The following is a 19,634-nucleotide window of genomic DNA, read 5'->3' as shown; positions in this document are numbered from 1 at the left end:
ATTTACTAAAATGTATTTTTGAATATTTTGTAATAGTTTTATAGAAATAAAGCGTGCCACACACACCCAGTGGTCAGTAGATATTTTCTGAGAATTCCTGTTGCACCCCTTTTATGTTGTTTTTGGCTTCATTTCTGGGAAATCTGGAGCCCCAGTATTCTGTTGAGTTGTAATTTCAAACCTACTGACTTAGGAAACCAAAGTCAACAAAACAAATCCACTGTCTGCCCTCCTCACTGGAAGACCCCAGCCCTGTACTTGCTATGCAAAGCTCCGCCCACACTCTCCAGAGTTGGGGAATTGAGGGGGACAATCTTCCCCCGCCCAGTTCCAACTCTGCCAGCAAAGCCTTCTTTGTGGGCAGGAGAGGCCTAGTGTGTGCAGTCCCCTTTACACGGTAGCCTGATGCCCTTCCCTGACCCTAGTCTCTGATCTGGAGAGAGCAGCTTCCATAGCTGAAGATGCTGGACCTTTCCAGACAGGGTCTCCTAGAAACGTAGTTCTCCTAACCCTCCTAGCATGGTCGCTAGAGTAACTTCTCCATCTGGGCCTGGTGAGCTGCCTGCCAGAGCCAGAGAGTGACCACTTTAGTATCTCTTGGTCTTTGTCTATCTGGAGCAAAGCCTGTAGTTTATCCCCAATGCCCAGTCAGTGACAGTGTTAGCTAGGTGTAGTGGGAGGAGTCCTTCCAGTTTACTGCTGCCTGGCAGTGTGTTCAAGAGGACTCTGCCCCAGTGCTTTAGTGTATTGAAACACGGTCCTTCTTTGTGCTTTGGGGAGAAACATCTGAGAAGCTTTGAGCAGATGGAGGGGTCTCTGGGCAGATAGGGCCAAAGCAGAGGCTGGCCCTGGTTTAAGAAGCAGCACTAAGTGAACCTTCTAACTGCTTGGCAGGCCTGACCTCCAAGGAGAGACCTTTGAGGGTGTCTGCAGCCCTGAGGCGCTTCTTGGTGACAGAGGTTTTCTCAGGAGGCTGTCCCCACTACAATAGCCTTGGGTCAGGGATCTGTCCTCCACGGCTTCCACAAGGCCAACATGCTTGGCAGCAGCAGGCCTTGGGAATGCTCTGCAAAAGATTTTTCTTTGGTCTCATAGGACTCAGAAGCAGATTCATAGCTGGTATTTCCGATGTCTCGTGGAATTGGCCATTGCTCTTCTTTTGTCCGTTCTGACAGGCAAACTGGAATGACTGTGCACATCAACAGCTTCGACTGTGCCTAACAATGTGACCAGTTACCCATGCAGCACTTGGGCCGAGGCAAGAACTGGATGCCCACCCAGCTCAACAGTTTGCCGTGGCCTGAGAGGAATTCATGAAACAAGGACACCACAGAATACACAACCCCAAGCAGTCCCCGTTTCTGGAGGGGCCAGGTGGCACAGCCCTGCTGCCCATCTTCCAGGGTCCCTCTGTCCTTCTTTGTAGGATCTTTCTATAGGCATGAAAAAAGGTATTAACATAGGTGTGATAAAGACCCCAAAGAAAATACAGGCCATCGAGCCTTAACAGGGCACCCACATATCTCTTCAGAATTGGTAGTATCAAGAAATTGTGCGATGCCGGGGCCTAGCAAACACAGGAGTGGATGTTCACAGTCAGCTATTGGATGTATCACAGGGCTCCCAATGGAGAAGCTAGAGAAAGTAACCAAGGAGCTAAAGGGATCTGCAACCCTATTGTTGGAACAACATGATGTACTAACCAGAACCCCGGAGCTCTTGTCTCTAGCTGCATATGTATCGAAAGATGGCCTAGTCGGCCATCACTGGAAAGAGAGGCCCATTGGACTTGCAAACTTTATATGCCCCAATATAGGGGAATGCCAGGGCCAAAAGAATGGGAATGGGTGGGTAGGGAAGTGGGGGGCGCTATGGGGGACTTTTGGGATAGCATTGGAAATGTAATTGAGGAAAATATGTAATAAAAATATTAAAAATCAAAAAAAAAAAAAAAAGAAAGAGTGAACTACTTGAAATCTTGTCAGGGAAAAGGCCAAGTGGTTACGATCAAACAGAAACTTACAACATCTTTAAAATTCTTGGCCACGAAGTGGCCTGTCATCATGTCTTTTAGATTTTCTTGTTGGTCAATATATAACATACAAATTTCAAAGTCAGTGGAAACTGGGATGCATCATATTTCTGAGTTGCAATAAATCACAAGAACAATGCAGGATGATTGGAGGAACTGTAATTTCTATTCTAAGAAGAAAACACAGACAGTAAGCAATAATTAACTGAAGATGATGTTTTAAAATGTTTTCTTTATTACAAAGACAGCCTAAAGAGGTGCATTATAAGTTTCTATCTTGTGACATAGGTTATTATGTATTGTCTTCATTCACCAATAAAAGTCCCAGTGGGACATAAAAGTAAAAAAAAAAAAAAAAAAAAAAAAGAAATTGTGCAAAATATTTTATGGTACTTACTGCCATCTTCTCGTACCCAAGTTCTTATCTGTTCTTGTAAAAAAAAAAAAAACCCAACAACTGCATCATAATGTTCTCAAAACTGGTATCTTTGTGCTATATGGGTTGCATAAGTTAAGAAATCACAGAGACTTCCTTAACTGTTGGTTATGTGACAAAATTCCTACCTTGTGCTGTCGAGAACCTTCTTCACGTCCCTTCGTGAGAGTAAGCTGTGTATGGGAAGGGAAGTTGCCATTGAGAGAGTGGATGTCACTCTCTCAATGGGTGGATTGAGTCAGGTTGCAATCATTTTTCCTGTGTAGGAAGACATGTGACCCAGCAGCTGACAGGGTGGCAGAGAGGTCCTCCCCTGGTGGGGTCTCAATGTCTTCAGTGTCACACTCCATGGGATATGTTGGGCACACATGCAAAGGATGCTTGGTGGCTACAAGGCTTGGCCAGAAAACACCAAAGCCCCTGCCAGGGACTCATGCGGGCACAAAGAAGCTGGCTATACTCAGCCTATGGGCCTCCCTAACACCCAGGAAAGCCAGGCACCTTCTCTCCAGGTACCCAGGAATGTGGCCCACATGTGACTTCATAGAAACAGGTCACAATTCACTTCTTGGGTCTTGACTTTCCAAGCACTCTGCTGGGTATATGTTCAAAGATAGAGAGCAAGCTATGACCCTAGAACAAATTTAGTCCAAGGCCTATTTACACATAACTTATAAGCTGACATTGTTCTTAGTACCTGTAAGTGTCGGAAACAAAGAATCTAAACGATAATATTCACAGCACCTGAGAACTCCATGAAACTTGGAGCTGAGTAGCCATCAGTAAACTTTCACTGGACACAGCAGGCACACTCACAACATCTTGCCCATGGCTTCCTTCCTACCTGTGTGACAGACCTAGTGGTTACAGCAGAGATCATTAGGCCTCTGGAGCCACACACACACACACACACACACACACACAGAGAGAGAGAGAGAGAGAGAGAGAGAGCGCTTTGCTGTGGACAAGGCTGTTTCTAGTCTTTGTAGGATTCCCAACCATGGCTGGGGATGTGGGTCTGGTCAGCAAAGTGCTTATGACACAAATTTGAGGAGCCAAGCTTGATCCCTGTACCCACATAAAAGGCCTGATGGAGCAGCACTTTTCTGTGATCCCAACACTGGGGAAATGAAGACAGGAGAATCCAGGGCTTTCTGGCCAACTAACATGGCCAGATCAGTGTGCTCCAGGTTCAGCAGGAGACTCAGTCTTCAAGAATAAGGAGAACAGATAAAGGACATCTGACATTGACCTTGAGCTCCACGTGTTCACCCACACACCGTGAACACAGAAACTATCATAGAGGATGTCTGGAATCAGGAATGAGTCATGCACTCATTGGCTTCTGGTGAACCAATCCAACTAATGAATAAAGGACCCAAACACTGGGCAAGTAGGTGGGACTTCTGGGTTGGATGGAGGAAGAGAGGAAGCAGGAGAGAGTTAAGCCTTTTGGACAGGGACAGCACAAGTATAAGATGTAGCTGCTAGAGTTTCCCAGTATCATGGTGGATCCGCAAGGATTCACCACCAGAGAAATCAGATTTAATAGGGCTCACGAGATTAGGTTTTAGTTGCTGCACCCAGAGATTGAGTTACCGTTGTTTCTGAACTAAGTTGGTGTTGCGTTTTCCCTCACACGGGGGCTCATCTGGGTTCAAGAGAGAAAGGTATGGCGCCAAAATGTGTGAGTTTGCCTGAGGTGCACCACAAAGACCATGGAGATTTTGAGGCATGGGGAGACATGCTTAGCGAGCTTTGTAGAGACATTCGGGAGCTTCAGGCCAGAGAGTCTCCAGGAAATAAAACAAGTTGGCCATTAGCTGCCAGTGCACAGCCAGCCAGGCCATCAGGGCAGAGTTGGCAGCTCAAGTGTGGGAACGTGCTGTTTCGTTTTTAATATTTCCTGCAACACATACATACCCAAAATGATAGATTAATCAATTATTTAAAAACAAAAAAAAAATGACTTGGGGGCTGGAGCTGCGGGGCCTGCTCTCATCAGTAGAGGATCTTTCACTAGAATCCACAGGGCTTGTACACAATGCCCCCCTCCCTACGAGCCAGAGAAGGCCTCACAGGGTTTGTGTGCATGGCAATGGGAAGCCACCTTGGTGGGCAAACTGCAAAGCTGAATGTCAATCAAAGATGTACCTGGTCAGAGAGAACAGGCCTGCCCAGAGCCCCCACCTTCACCCCAAAATAGGAATCTGGGATTGGGAGAGAAATAGTTCTTTCTCCTAGAGTTTGACTCTCAAGCAGAAAATTCACTACCAATACACATTTTACCACATTAAAAGTGCTGAGGCCTGGAAGGAGGCCTGGCTCTGGCATGAAGTTCACCACCATGGTCCAGTTCAGAGTTTAGCAGCAGAGCCATGTCTCCAGACAAGAAGCTAGTTTAACCTGAGCAGACTGAGAAATCTGTAGTCAAAGAAATGATAATACAACAAAAATCAAAGAAAAGCTGCCCCCAACCACAATTGATTTCTCAGTGCAGTCTTGTGTGCAAGGTGAGGACCTGCATCCAGCTCCTGCAGAGAAGTGTTCCTCTCCCCTGATTCAGCCTCATTCCAGCTGGGAAAATCCTTCCAGGGGCTCTTAACACAGTACAAGAGCTGGTTTTTAGATCCTCACAGCCTACATGCTAACCCAGATCCTTGAGAGGAGTGTCAACGCCCAGACCCATGTTGATTCCCTGTATTCCCAATCCCTGGGACTCCAGGTGACAGCTGTCCTAGGCCACCTATCTCTGGCAAGGAGGGCAAAAAAAGAACAGCTAGGCAGGGGACTAGGACCCAGAAACATGAAAGCAATCTCCTGAGCAGTTCACATCCCCGGAACATATAGAGTCAGAGGTTCGTAAGGCACACATGGAGAACGGAGAAGGAAGCCTAGCGTTTACCTTGGCATCCACATACATACACACAGGACTGTCCCTGCTATGCACCAAATATCCTCTGAGGCCCTCTCTGGCTCTTGGGCAGGAGGACATTGCATTCAGCCCTGTGAAGCCCTGTGAATTCTAGTGAAAGATAGTCCCATTTCTGACGGTAGTGGGCCCCTGAAAGTCCAGTCTCTGTCTCGTGCCCTGCAAGCCAATTGTGTGTGTGTGTGTGTGTGTGTGTGTGTGTGTGTGTGTGTGTGTGTGTTATGATTCTGTGTGTGTTTGGTTTTGTGTTCATGGTATATGTGTGTACATGTGTATGTGGAAGTCAACCCCAGGTTTCCTCCATCTGTGACTTCTAGGAACCTCCAAATCTACTAGGTCAAAATCTGTGGTCAGCTGCTATTAGCCCTAATAGCACCATCAACACCTGCAGAGATAGGCACCCCAAAGGCAGCTCTGGGGGGGGATGGTGGGCAACTCCAGCTCGCTTTTGGCCAGAAGTGAAAAAGGTAGCTGCCAGATTGGCCCTGAGTCTGGTACTCACACGCCTATCCATATCCTCTCTATTTTATGACTCCCATCTGTCGCATAAACATGAGGCATGAGTGAGGGGGTGTCCTGCCTTGGTGAACTCCCCAAACCCCTGTCATTTTCTAGCAGCTGTAAATTCCCTATGGTCCAGCTCTGCCTGGTAGCTAGGTAGAAAAGACCCAAGCACAACATTCTTTCCTGCGTGGAGGCCGAGCGCCCTCTGGTGGTCAAGTTGGGAAAAAGACTTGTGGAGTCAACCAGATGGCTTAGGATCCTAGCAGGCACTGCACAGATAAATACTTACACATATAAATTAAAAAATTGAAAAGAAAAGCCAAATTAGGAGCACTGCACTGGCCCTAGTCTGTAGCAGTGGACATGTGGGTCCTCGTCTGTCCAACCATCTGAGGAGTGGTGGGTCCAGGGCTCATTGAGATAAATTGGACAGCAGATGGTTGAGACCTGAGAAAGGGAGAATGTCTGGAAGGAGTCTGGCACTGTTCTAGTTTCATTCTGTTGCTGTGATTTAAAAGAAAAAAAAACATAGCCAAAAGCAACTCAGGGAAAAAAGGGTTTATTTCAGCTCATAGGCCCCACAGTCAGCGAGCCCCACAGAGGAACACTGCTTGCTACCTTGTTCATGGCCTCATACTTATTATCTAGCTTTCACATACATCCCAGTACAACTGTCCTAAGGAATGGTGCTGCCCACAGTGGGCAGGGCCACTGAAGAAGGAACATGGAGAGGTGCAAGGTCATGCTAACCATGAAGACAAGCAAGGAAAGATGTAATCTAGAAATGGAAGTGGCCTGCTGACCAAAGGTGGAGGGCAGAGATGCCCACACAACTTGAACCACTGCAGGCATTCATGGGGCACCAAACTAGTACATCTGTGCTCATACTCCAGTGAAGCCTTTCCCCCAAGACAAATGAGCCCCTGAGCCTTGCCTTCATGCTAACAGAAAAGCATATGGGCACAAAGGGCACAGTTACAGAGGCCATAGGGAACATACACCTGATACCATGGATGAGACCCACACCTCTCCTTGCCCACTAGTGACAGTCCCAGCCACAACAGAACTTCAACATCAAGCTGCCAGGGTTAAGCTAAGAGAACTTGGGACACATCAGTGAGGGCAGGCACTTGTGTGGGTAGCCAGTGTTATCAACACGGGTGGGATATAGAGAGTAGAGGAGGGGCTGCCATCTTACTCTTTCAACTCCAGGAAAGATGTAGTCAAGATGCTGTCAAGGCTGCCGAGACAGCAGGAGCTTCTGTCCTGTGGTATTCAGGATGTCCTAACACATCTGCAGTGACAGGCGGGCACTCTAGCACCAGCATGCCAGCAAAGCTCTTGTGTTCTGGGAGCAAGAGTCAGCCTCCTTTCCTTTCTTCTTTGTGATTGTTGGTTTATGTGTATGAGTCTTGTACCCGCATGCATGCCTGTACACCACACGCATGTAGTACCCAAGGAGGGGATTCATAGCCTCTAGAACTTGAGTTACAGACAGTTGGGGACCCTTTGGTGTGTACTGGGAGTCGAACCTGAATCCTCTGGGGAGCAGTCAGTGCTCTTAATGGCTGAACCATCTCTCTCAAGCCACCCCCTCTGTTTTTAATAAACTTTTATTGAAAGAAAAAAAATATAATGAATGCCTGCTTTATGCTGGAATCTGTCACCACCAAGCCTCATACAGACCAAACATGCATTGTATGTATGCACAGCTCCCCTGCCTTTGACACTCTGTCCTTGGGTAACAAACTACATCAGGACCTGACAGTGAGTGTGGGAACCATCTTCTGACACTTTTTATTTTGAAATAAGAGGTTTTTTTCCAGTGGCCTCCTATAGTCTTGAATTGACTCTGTAGCGTAGAAAGGCCTTGAACTTGGTAATCTCCCTGTCTCATCCCCTCAGCTGGGTTTGCAGGCCTGTAGAGTCAGACACCACTCATTAGTATCTATTAAATGTATAGTAGCATTCATTATACAGTATTATGTAGTGGCACCTTTGTGAGATATATATATATATATATATATATATATATATATATATATATATCACACACACACATATATATATATATATATCCTTATTGCTAAAAAAAAAAAATGCCAAGAACCATCTGGCCCTGTTGAGTTGTGCTTGCCTCTGGCAGTCAGGCTTCAATGCTGATAGCTGTTGCTGACTCCTGACTAATCAGAGTGGTGGCTGTGGAAGGCTGGGGTGGTCAAGGTGACTTTTTTTTACCCTAATGACAGTGGAATGTGCCACACCTGCCCACTCTTCCCTTCATGAACATCCCCTGCAGTTCATAGCGTTGTTTGAGAACATTTCTTTCCACACTGAAGTAATCCTCTCCAGCTCCGTTGCCACTTCTCAACTAAGTTTCCATGATACCCCGACTCCTCGGTTGTCACAGGGGTAGATTCTGTCGCAAGAAGCTTCCTTCCAGGGGCTAAGGAGACGGCTCATCAGTAAGGCACTTTCCACAAAAGTATGAAGATCCAAGTTTGGTTTCCAGAGCCCATGTAAAAAGTCAAGCCTGGACTGAGGAGATAGTTCAGTGGATAAAACAGTTTACACTGAAAGCCTGAGGATGAGAGTTCAAATCCCCAGCAGGCACCTAAAAAACAGATGGGTACAATTGTTGTAATAAACGTCAATGTGCCACAGTAACATTGTGAAGGAATATGCTTTTGTCTGAGCAGTAGCCACATTAGTCACATGGTAAGCGGGGATGGGTGTGCCCTCTAGGCTTTGCTGTCCCACTGGCAGAGCACAGGGTTGCTAAGGAACATGGTGGTCCCAGACAAGTGTCTGCTGCTCTTTCTCTTAAGCCAGGCATTAGCTTCTCTTCAGCTATGGATGTGCCCAGGAGAGTCCTCATCCAATGAAAGATGGTTTACACCGAAGGCATGCCACTGAGTGTCACTTCCGACTACTCTCTCAGCTTCTTCAGCTTCGTCGCCTGACAGGTCAGGCAATGCCTGGAGGAAAGCTCTCCAACGTGACTCCACAGTTGGCAACGTGGTTGCTTCGCTTTCTTGTCACTCCTGTGCTCAGTGGGGCAGCACTTTCAATTTCCTTCCAGAAGTTTTCCTCAGCGATCAAAACTTGGCTAGCCCCTAAGCCTAACCTTAGCCTAACCTGAAAGTCACATCCTTTCACTTGGGACATTTAGAAGCTGTCTTAGAGTTTTACTGCTGTGAACATGCACCAGGACCAAGACAAGTCTTATAAAAGACAACATTTAATTGGGGCTGGCTTACAGGTTCAGAGGTTCAGTTCATTTTCATCAAAGCAGGAACATGGCAGCATCCAGGCAGGCATGGTGCAGAAGCTGAGAGTTCTACATCTTCATCTGAAGGCTGCTAGTGAAAGACCGACTTGCAGGCAGCTAGAGGGAGGGTCTTAAGTCCTATGCCCACAGTGACACACCTACTCCAACAAGGCCACACCCCATAATAGTGCCACTCCCTGGGCCAAACATGTACAAACCATCACAGAAGCTAATAAACACAGTTATTTGTTGGCCAATTTTCAATTTTATTGCCTCAGAAAATAACAAGCAAGGTCTCAAGGCCAGAGAGATGGCTCGGAGAGTAAAGGTGATTTACACCAAGCCTGGAGTTTCACCTCCAGGAACCAAATAGTAGGAGAGAACCAACTCCCCAAAGTTGTCCTCTAACCTCTACAACCATGACATGACATGGGCATGTCCCTCCCCCCAAACTGAGGAAGAGAGACAGAGAGACAGAGACAGACAGAGTCAGAGACAGACATGCACAGACAGAGACACAGTGATACAGAGGGACTCGATTTTAAAAGAATTAAATTATAAGAATAACAAAGACTGATGATCACAGACCACCAGACCAGACAGAATAACAAAACAGCAGTGGTGATTGAATTCAGCGTGCGGGATGCTGTGCACCATATAGGAAGTTCGACACCTGTAATACAAGCCCTAAGGTGGCTGGTATACAGGATTCTGCTGTTTCTACCCCATCCTCCTGGCTTTTAATATGAAGTCCTATGAGACTAACTTTGTTCTAGGGAGATGGTTTGGTCAGTATGAAGATCTGAGTTGGATTCCTGCAACCCACATGAAAGTGACGTATTCCTGTAATCCCAGGCCAGAGGACACAGAGGCAGAAGGATTCCTGGGGGCTCACTGGCCAGCCAACTTACCTGAATCAGCAAGCTTCAGGCCACTGACAGAACATCCAAATATAAGGTGAGGACAACCGAGGAAGACAGCCAACCTTTGGCCTCTATACGCATGCACGCAGAAAAGAATGAACCTACTTTAAAGTGTACAGAGTTCAGCACCCACCCAAGCCTAGGTCCTGCCAACAGCCTGTTTGAAGCCTCCAGACGCCTTGAAAACCCCTGCAAATGTGTGTCTTGGATACACCTTGGGGCTTGCTCAAAAGAATGCCAGTTCCTAATGACCCAGCCCCATCTCCCTCTGCCCAGGCCTGGAGGATGATGTGGGAGTCCTATACAGGGCATATGGTGGCTCTAGTCCCTACAGGGTGCATCAGCCTTGACATCTTACCATGTTCATACTGAGATTGTATAAATATATACATTGTCCACACATATATGGACAATGCTCCCTAGTCAGTCCTCCAAGACAAAGTATTCAACCAAAACAGAACCTTTTTAGGTGAGGGAAATGAGTTTTCAAAACTTTAACCTTGTCTACAAATGTGTTAGATGGAGCAGGGTGAGATGAAAACTTTGTCAGGAGCAGCTCCGGAGGCTTCCTCTAGGGTAGGCTTGCCAGAGCCAGCACCTGGCCCCAGCAGGCAACCTGGAACTTTCCTTCCTACCACAAAGTATCCACTAGCTTGGCACTGTTATCACAAACACCACAACTCCTATAGGTCCTGGAAGAGTCCCCAGAAGTCTTTTGGTCCTGTGGCCTATGACCTCTACACTCATGAGGGCTACCAGACCCTGAGAGATTCTCTAGTACTGAGCTCAGCTAGGCTACTTTCTTATGCCCTTCCAGCAGCCTTGAGTTGGCTAAACAAATCTGACACTGGAGCCAGGCATCTGGCCTCACTACATTTACATCTTCCTGCCAGAGACCTGAGACCAGAGAACTGAGAATGCTGGGCTGCTGAAGAGCTTACTTTGCAGCTCGATCCAGCTGAAACAAAGGGATGGGTTTCTCGGTTTTGCCTATGTAAAAGCAGAGCTGAAAAATTAAAATTTGATCCTTGATTTCAGAACTTTGTCTTGGCTCGTTAGTTATTTCTCTTGTCCACCCATCCTCTTCCACCCCCCAGCTCTCCTTCCAGGTATACCCAGTTCTCCATGGCTGCTGGGCAGCTACAGGTGGCACCTGAACGAGAGGAATGGACATGGAAAGACCAACTGAGGGACGCTATCTTTGGTGGAGCTCCACAGAAAATGGTAGAAGTTATGTATCCCGCACAGTGGTAAACAACATACAGCATTAATGTTAGTGATATAAATTTCATCTTTTGAAGGCTGTTGAGTATAAGGGTGCAAAAAAGATACAGGCTAGACTGATATCAGCTGGGGGTGACAACACATTGGGATGGGGAATTCTATATAGACAATTGTCCATAGTCAAGAACTGAATCAGGCAAGAGGAATAGGGCTTAAAATAAAATAAAGTGAAGTGAAAAGAGTAAAAAACAAAAAACTACAATACAAAGATGCTAGATATACAAATGACATGAGAGAGAGAGACAGAAAGAGAGAAGGAAAATGGATTTCAGAGCTCTCTCAGGGACAGACAGAAATTGGGAGATGTCCCGCTTTCTCTCTGGCCCCTACAGAAGACATCCTTAGTTCTGGTCACATCAAGTTCTTTTCCATCTCTGGATTGTCTGTCTTTGGTGCACCAATATGTCCACGTGTCAATTTGTGTCTGTTTATGTTTCCATGTCTGAATGACTGTTGTTCTACATTTCATGTTGAAAAGAAAAAATGGTTAAAACTTTAACTGCTGGCTGTCCGTCTCTTGATTCAGTCTCAGTTTGTACAGCAAGGCTGATTTAAGTTGCCCTGCACCCTTAGCCAGGAGTCAAGCACAGCAGGAGAGGCCCTGCTGAAAAGCTGCTTTTAAGAAGGGTCAGCAGTTTCTCAAGTTCTAAGGCAAATAAGTTGATAGTTGTTCTTTCCTAGAAAAATCTCTGCAGTTGTGATTATTGGGTTCAGCAAATGACAAACTGCTTTTTCTCTTGAAATTACAGCTAGAAAAGGTAAACATTCTTGGATTGGTCAAAACATAAGATTCTTGTATTTCGTTTCCGACTGATCTTAAAGGTATAAATATGTTCTGCATGTTTTGGTCATAGAGTATTGGCATATAAGTTATTTGGTATGGTTTAAAAAATTCTAACGTTGGTAACAGAAAGTTAGCATTAAAATGGTAACTCAGGGTTGGAGTCATTTTAAACAACAACACATGGCATAAACCAGCCCAGGAAACCAGGCCTTTAAAGATACTTCTAAATTGGGATAATATTTTATATAATTCTTATCCTAGAAACTAGACTTATAAGGGATAAGATTTAAAACAATGTCTCCTTAATGAAGCATTAAAACTTGCACTCTCATGCATTCATATATTAGAATTGGCAGCCAAATGCTCTAATATTGCAAAAGAAATTTTAAAATTATGGTTAAATTGACAGTGTTCTATTGGCTGCAGTTTGCAGTTTGATTGAAAGCTCAAGATTCTTAACTCATCCATATTTTGTAATTAGGATGACTGCAAGAATAATAAAAGTTAAAAACAGCTGTGGTCAGTATGGGTCCACTGCCCCTTTTACACAAACTTTATCGGATACAGTGGTAGAACCAAATTTTAAAACCCCAGGACTGGAAAGGAGATCTCAATGGAAATTTATTTGTTATCAAACAGGCTCCTGGTGAACTGTTTCAAGGAGTTTGTGAATAGGCTACTAAAAAGAGCTAGTAGAATTTTCAGAGACCCTTAAGCAGGGGTTCCTTTTGTTACACAGTTGTCTTAAGAGAACACTAATGCAGCACTCGGTGGCCATCCAGCCATACAAAGCAAAGACAGACTTATCTGGATATATTTGTCTTTGTGCAGAAATTGGACCCTCATACAGAGTCCAGCTATAGCTGCTGCCTTGCAGGGGACTACAGTACAAGCAATGCATTCACAGCACCAAGGTTATAAGGAATGTTTTAAGTATATATCATTTTAGGAAAGGTGGTCCAAAAATTAGAGGCATAGACAGACAGTAGAATCACTCTCCTGGAATCTGTGCTTACTGCAGGAGGGGTAGTCTTTGGTCCAGGCCTCAGGCAATAAGCTCAGATTAAGAAATATTTACATTTGAGTTAATGCAAAGCTTTTGTATTACAAACCATGCCCTTGTCTTGCCTTGCCTCACCTCACCTCTGGGGAATTAAGTCAAAACATCATTGTTACAGATCTTTCCAGGTATTCTTCAAAATAAAGTTCAAATTTAAGATTTATGAAAGGTCAATGAGGCTGTGGACATTGTAGAGGCATTACAATCTTGTCTGCCTACTCCATATAGAATTTTTATGGATTTCGAAGGTTGTTTTTTTTTTTCTTTGCATCCCGATAATTGTAAAGGGTTTGCTTCTAGTGAGCTTGTAATCATTGTAAACTTTTGCCTCTAGGAATGGCTAATAGCCTTACATTATATAAAAAGTGGTTTTGTCTCTGCTTCAATATAAGAAGTTAGGACTTTGGAGAGGCGTCCTCCTGGCCCGGGAAGCAGTTGCCGGAACATCTACTGGAGACATCTTGGTTCCCAGATCCTGCCAAGACTAGTCTGCACAGGTGAGAGTGTGGACTACAGAAGCTAACAGCTTCTGGGACAGGCGGGAGCCACAGAGCTTCTAAAGCAGGCCCCGATTCAGGCTCCAGACATCCGGGCACCTTCTCTGCCAGAGGAGAGGTGTCCGCCCAGCCCGGGAGGCCGGTGCCAGAGCATCTGCCAGAGACATCTTGGTTCCCGGATCCTGCCAAAACTAGTCTGCACAGGATCCAGACATCCGGGCACCTTCCCTGCCAGAGGAGAGGTGTACACTCTGCAAGGAGGGCTTTGCTGGAGCATCCCCAGGAGCCATCTTCCTTCCTGGATCCTACCAAGACTAATCTGCACAGGTGAGAGTGTGGACTACAGAAGCACAGGCCCTGTTTTGGGCCTTCATCTTCTGCCAGGAGGCAAATCCGATCAACAGATATCTGTGCGCCTTCTCTGCATGAGGAGAGCTTGCCTGCAGAGAGTGCTCTAACCACTGAAACTCAGGAGAGACCTACTCTCCCAGGTCTGCTGACAGAGGCTAACAATCACGAAAGGAAGAAGCTCTAACCAGAGACAAGTCTAACAACTGACTCCAGAGATTACCAGATGGCGAGAGGCAGACATAAGAATCTTACTAACAGAAACCAAGACCACTCACCATCATCAGAACTCAGCACTCCCGCCTCAGCCACTCCTGGGTACCTCAACACACCCGAAAAGCTAGACCCGGATTTAAAGGCATATCTCATGATGATGGTAGAGGACATCAAGAAGGACTTTAATAACTCACTTAAAGAAATGCAGGAGAACACTGCTAAAGAGTTACAAGTCCTTAAAGAAAAAGAGGAAAACACATCCAAACAGGTGATGGAAATGAAGAAAACCATACTAGACCTAAAAAGGAAAGTGGACACAATAAAGAAAACCCAAAGTGAGGCAATGCTGGAAATAGAAAACCTAGGAAAGAAATCTGGAACCATAGATGCAAGCATCAGCAACAGAATACAAGAGATGGGAGAGAGAATCTCACATGCAGAAGATTCCATAGAGAACATCGGCATAACAATCAAAGAAAATGCAAAATGCAAAAAGATCCTAACTCAAAACATCCAGGAAATCCAAGACACAATGAGAAGACCAAACCTACAGATAATAGGGTAGATGAGAATGAAGATTTTCAACTCAAAGGGCCAGCAACTATCTTCAACAAAATTATAGAAGAAAACTTCCCAAGCCTAAAGAAAGAGATGCCCATGAACATACAAGAAGCCTACAGAACTCCAAATAGACTGGACCAGAAAAGAAATTACTCCCGACACATAATAATCAGAACAACAAATTCACTAAATAAAGATAAAATTTTAAAAGCAGTAAGGGGAAAAGGTCAAGTAACATATACACACAAGCCTATAAGAATTACACCAGATTTTTCACCAGAGACTATGAAAGCCAAAAGATCCTGGACAGATGTTATACAGACACTAAGAGAATACAATAGCGAGCCCAGGCTACTATACCGAGCCAAACTTTCAATTATCATAGATGGAGAAACCAAAGTATTCCAAAATAACACCAAATTCACACATTATCTTTCCATGAATCCAGCCCTTCAAAGGATAATATCAGAAAAAAAAAAATACAAGGATGGAAACCACGTCCTAGAAAAAGCAAGAAAGTAATCCTTCAACAACCCTAAAAAAAAACAGTCACAAGAACAGAATGCCAACTTTAACAACAAAAATAATAGGAAGCAACAATTACTTTTCCTTAATATCTCTTAATATCAATGGATTAAACTCCCCAATAAAAAGACATAGACTAACAGACTGGCTACACAAACAGGACCCAACATATTGCTGCTTTACAGGAAACCCATCTCAGGGAAAAAGACAGACACTACCTCAGAATGAAAGGCTGGAAAACAATTTTCCAAGCAAATGGTCTGAAGAAACAAGCTGGAGTAGCCATTCTAATATCTAATAAAATCGACTTTCAACCCAAAGTCATCAAAAAAGACAAGGAGGGGCACTTCATACTCATCAAAGGTAAAATCTTGCAAGAGGAACTCTCAATTCTGAATATCTATGCTCCAAATACAAGGGCAGCCACATTCATTAAAGAAACTTTATTAAAGCTCAAAGCACACATTGCACCTCACACAATAATAGTGGGAGACTTCAACACATCACTTTCATCAATGGACAGATCATGGAAACAGAAACTAAACAGGGACACAATGAAACTAACAGAAGTTAAAGCTATTTATCCCTCACCAGTTAATTTGCATCTCCCTTGATAAAATCCAACAAAGACTTAAGTCCTCCTGTGGTGAGCTTAAGGTGAGGTCTTAGACAATTAACATCTCCTAGAAGCTTTGGAAATGATTTGAAGTAAATCATCTTTTCTTTCTTTACTTTTCTGTGCCACAATATTTCTAGGATATAACTAAGGCCCCAAATATTGAAAAGGATATTGCCTCTGAATCTTTTCTGGAACAACAACTACTCCAAAAATTTTAAAGCTCTTTGCTCTTTGTATAAGAACAAAGGTTTGTAGTAAAATTCCCCTTCAGCGGGATTAGCTAATAAACCACTCTCCATATAATAAAAAAAATACACTGAAAGATTCAAAGTCCTAACTTCTTTTTTTTTTATTTTTTATTATTGGGTATTTATTTCATTTACATTTCCAATGCTTTCCCAAAAGTCCCCCACACTCTCCCACACCCACTCCCCCACCCACCCACTCCCACCTCTTGGCCCTGGCATTCCCCTGTACTGAGGCATATAAAGTCTGCACAACCAATGGGCCTCTTTTTCCACTGATGGCTGACCAGGCCATCATCTGATATATATGTAGCTAGAGACACGAGCTCTGGGGGGGTAGGGGGGTTACTGGTTAGTTCATATTGTTGTTCCACCTATAGGGTTGCAGATCCTCATAGCTCCCTGGGTACTTCCTCTAGCTCCTCCATTGGGGGCCCTGTGATCCATCCAATAGCTGACTCTGAGCATCCACTTCTGTGTTTGCTAGGCCCCGGCCTAGCCTCATAAGAGACAGCTGTATCAGGGTTCTTTCAGCAAAATCTTGCTAGTGTATGCAATGGTGTCAGCGTTTGGAGGCTAATTATAGGATGGATCCCCGGGTATGGCAGCCTCTAGATGTTCCATCATTTCGTCTCAGCTCCAAACTCTGTCTCTGTAGCTCCTTCCATGGGTTCCTTGCTCCCAATTCCAAGAAGGGGCAAAGTATCCACACCTTGGTCTTCGTTCTTCCCGAGCTTCATGTGATTGCCAAATTGTATCTTGTATCTTGGGTATTCTAAGTTTCTGGGCTAAAATGTACCACATTTTCTGTATCCATTCCTCTGTTGAGGGGCATCTGGGTTCTTTCCAGCTTCTGGCTATTATAAATAAGGCTGCTATGAACATAGTGGAGCATGTTTCCTCCTTACTGGTTGGAAAATCTTCTGGATATATGCCCAGGAGAGGTATTGCAGGATCTTTCGGTAGTACTATGTCCACTTTTCTGAGGAACTGCCAGACTGATTTCCAGAGTGGTTGTACAAGCTTGCAATCCCACCAACAATGGAGGAGTGTTCCTCTTTCTCCACATCCTCACCAGCATCTGCTGTCACCTGAATTTTTGATCTTAGCCATTCTAACTAGTGTGAGGTGGAATCTCAGGGTTGTTTTGATTTGCATTTCTCTGATGATTAAGGATGTTGAACATTTTTTTCAGATGCATCTCAGCCATTCAGTATTCCTTAGGTGAGAATTCTTTGTTTAGCTCTGAGCCCCATTTTTAATGGGGTTATTTGATTTTCTGGAGTCCACCTTCTTGAGTTCCTTATATATATTGGATATTAGTCCCCTATCTGATTTAGGATAGGTAAAGATCCTTTCCCAATCTGTTGGTGGCCTTTTTGTCTTATTGACAGTGTCTTTTGCCTTGCCAAAGCTTTGCAGTTTCATGAGGTCCCATTTGTCAATCTTCGATCTTATAGCACAAGCCATTGCTGTTCTATTCAGGAATTTTTCTCCTGTACTTGTATCATCGAGGCTTTCCCCCACTTTCTCCTCTATAAGTTTCAGTGTCTCTGGTTTTATGTGGAGTTCCTCAATCCTCTTAGATTTGATCTTAGTACAAGGAGATAAGAATGGGTCAATTCGAATTCTTTTACATGATAACCACCAGTTGTGCCAGCACCATTTGTTGAAATTTGTCTTTTTTCCACTGCATGGTTTTAGCTCCCTTGTCAAAGTTCAAGTGAACATAGGTGTGTGGGTTCATTTCTGGGTCTTCAATTCTATTCCATTGGTCTACTTGTCTGTCGCTATACCAGTACCATGCAGTTTTTCATCACAATTGCTCTATAGTACAGCTTTAGGTCAGGCATGGTGATTCCACCAGAGGTTTTTTATCCTTGAGAAGAGTTTTTGCTATCCTAGGTTTTTTTGTTATTCCAGATGAATTTGCAGATTGCCCTTTTTAATTTGTTGAAGAATTGAGTTTGAATTTTGATGGGGATTGCATTGAATCTGTAGATTGCTTTTGGCAAGATAGCCATTTTTACTATATTGATCCTGCCAATCCATGAGCATGGGAGATCTTTGATCTTCTGAGATTTTCTTTAATTTCTTTCTTTAGAGACTTGAAGTTCTTATCATAGAGATCTTTCACTTCCTTAGTTAGAGTCACGCCAAGGTATTTTATATTATTTGTGACTATTGAGAAGGGTGTTGTTTCCCTAGCCTGTTTATCTTTTGTATACAGAAAGGCCATTGACTTGTTTGAGTTAATTTTATATCCAGCTACTTCACTGAAGCTGTTTATCAGGCTTAGGATTTCTCTGGTGGAATTTTTAGGGTCACTTATATTTACTATCATATCATCTGCAAAAAGTGATATTTTGACTTCATCTTTTCCAATTTGTATCCCTTTGATCTCCTTTTGTTGTTAAATTGCTCTGTCTAGGACTTCAAGTACAATGTTATATAGGTAGGGAGAGAGTGGGCAGCCTTGTCTAGTCCCTGATTTTAGTGGGATTGCTTTCAGCTTCTCACCATTTACTTTGATGTTGGTTACTTGTTTGCTGTAGATTGCTTTTATCATGTTTAGGTATGGGCCTTGAATTCCTGATCTTTCCAAGACATTTATCATGAATGGGTGTTGGATTTTGTCAAATGCTTTCTCAGCATCTAACGAGATGATCATGTGGGTTTTGTCTTTGAGTTTGTTTATATAATAGATTACGTTGATAGATTTTTGTATATTAAACGATCCCTGCATCCCTGGAATAAAACCTACTTGGTCAGGATGGATGATTGTTTTAATGTGTTCTTGAATTCGGTTAATGAGAATTTTTTTTTCTTGATGCTCTTTTTTTTTTTTTAAGATTTATTTATTTATTATATGTAAGTACACTGTAGCTGACTTCAGACACACCAGAAGAGGGCGGCAGACCTCATTATGGGTGGGTGTGAGCCACCATGTGGTTGCTGGGATTTGAACTCAGGACCTTCGGAAGAGCAGTCAGCGCTCTTAAACACTGAGCCATCTCGCCAGCCGGTTAACGAGAATTTTATTGAGGATTTTTGCATCGATATTCATGAGAGAGATTGGTGTGAAGTTCTCTATCTTTGTTGGATCTTTCTGTGGTTGAGGTATCAGAGTAATTGTGGCTTCATATAATGAGTTGGATAGAGTATCTTCTGTTTCTATTTTGTGGAATAGTTTGTGAAGAACTGGAATTAGATCTTCTTTGAAGGTCTGATAGAACTCTGCACTAAACCCATCTGGTCCTGGGCTTTTGTTGGTTGGGAGATTATTAATGACTGCTTCTATTTCTTTAGGGAATATAGGACTGTTTAGATCATTAACCTGATCTTGTTTAACTTTGGTACCTGGTATCTGTCTAGAAACTTGTCCATTTCATCCAGG

The sequence above is a fragment of the Mus caroli genome, unplaced genomic scaffold (assembly GCF_978045245.1).
Source record: "Mus caroli unplaced genomic scaffold, Mus_caroli_1 scaffold_4, whole genome shotgun sequence".
Lineage (NCBI taxonomy): Eukaryota > Metazoa > Chordata > Mammalia > Rodentia > Muridae > Mus > Mus caroli.
Note: the sequence above shows the minus strand (reverse complement) of the source record.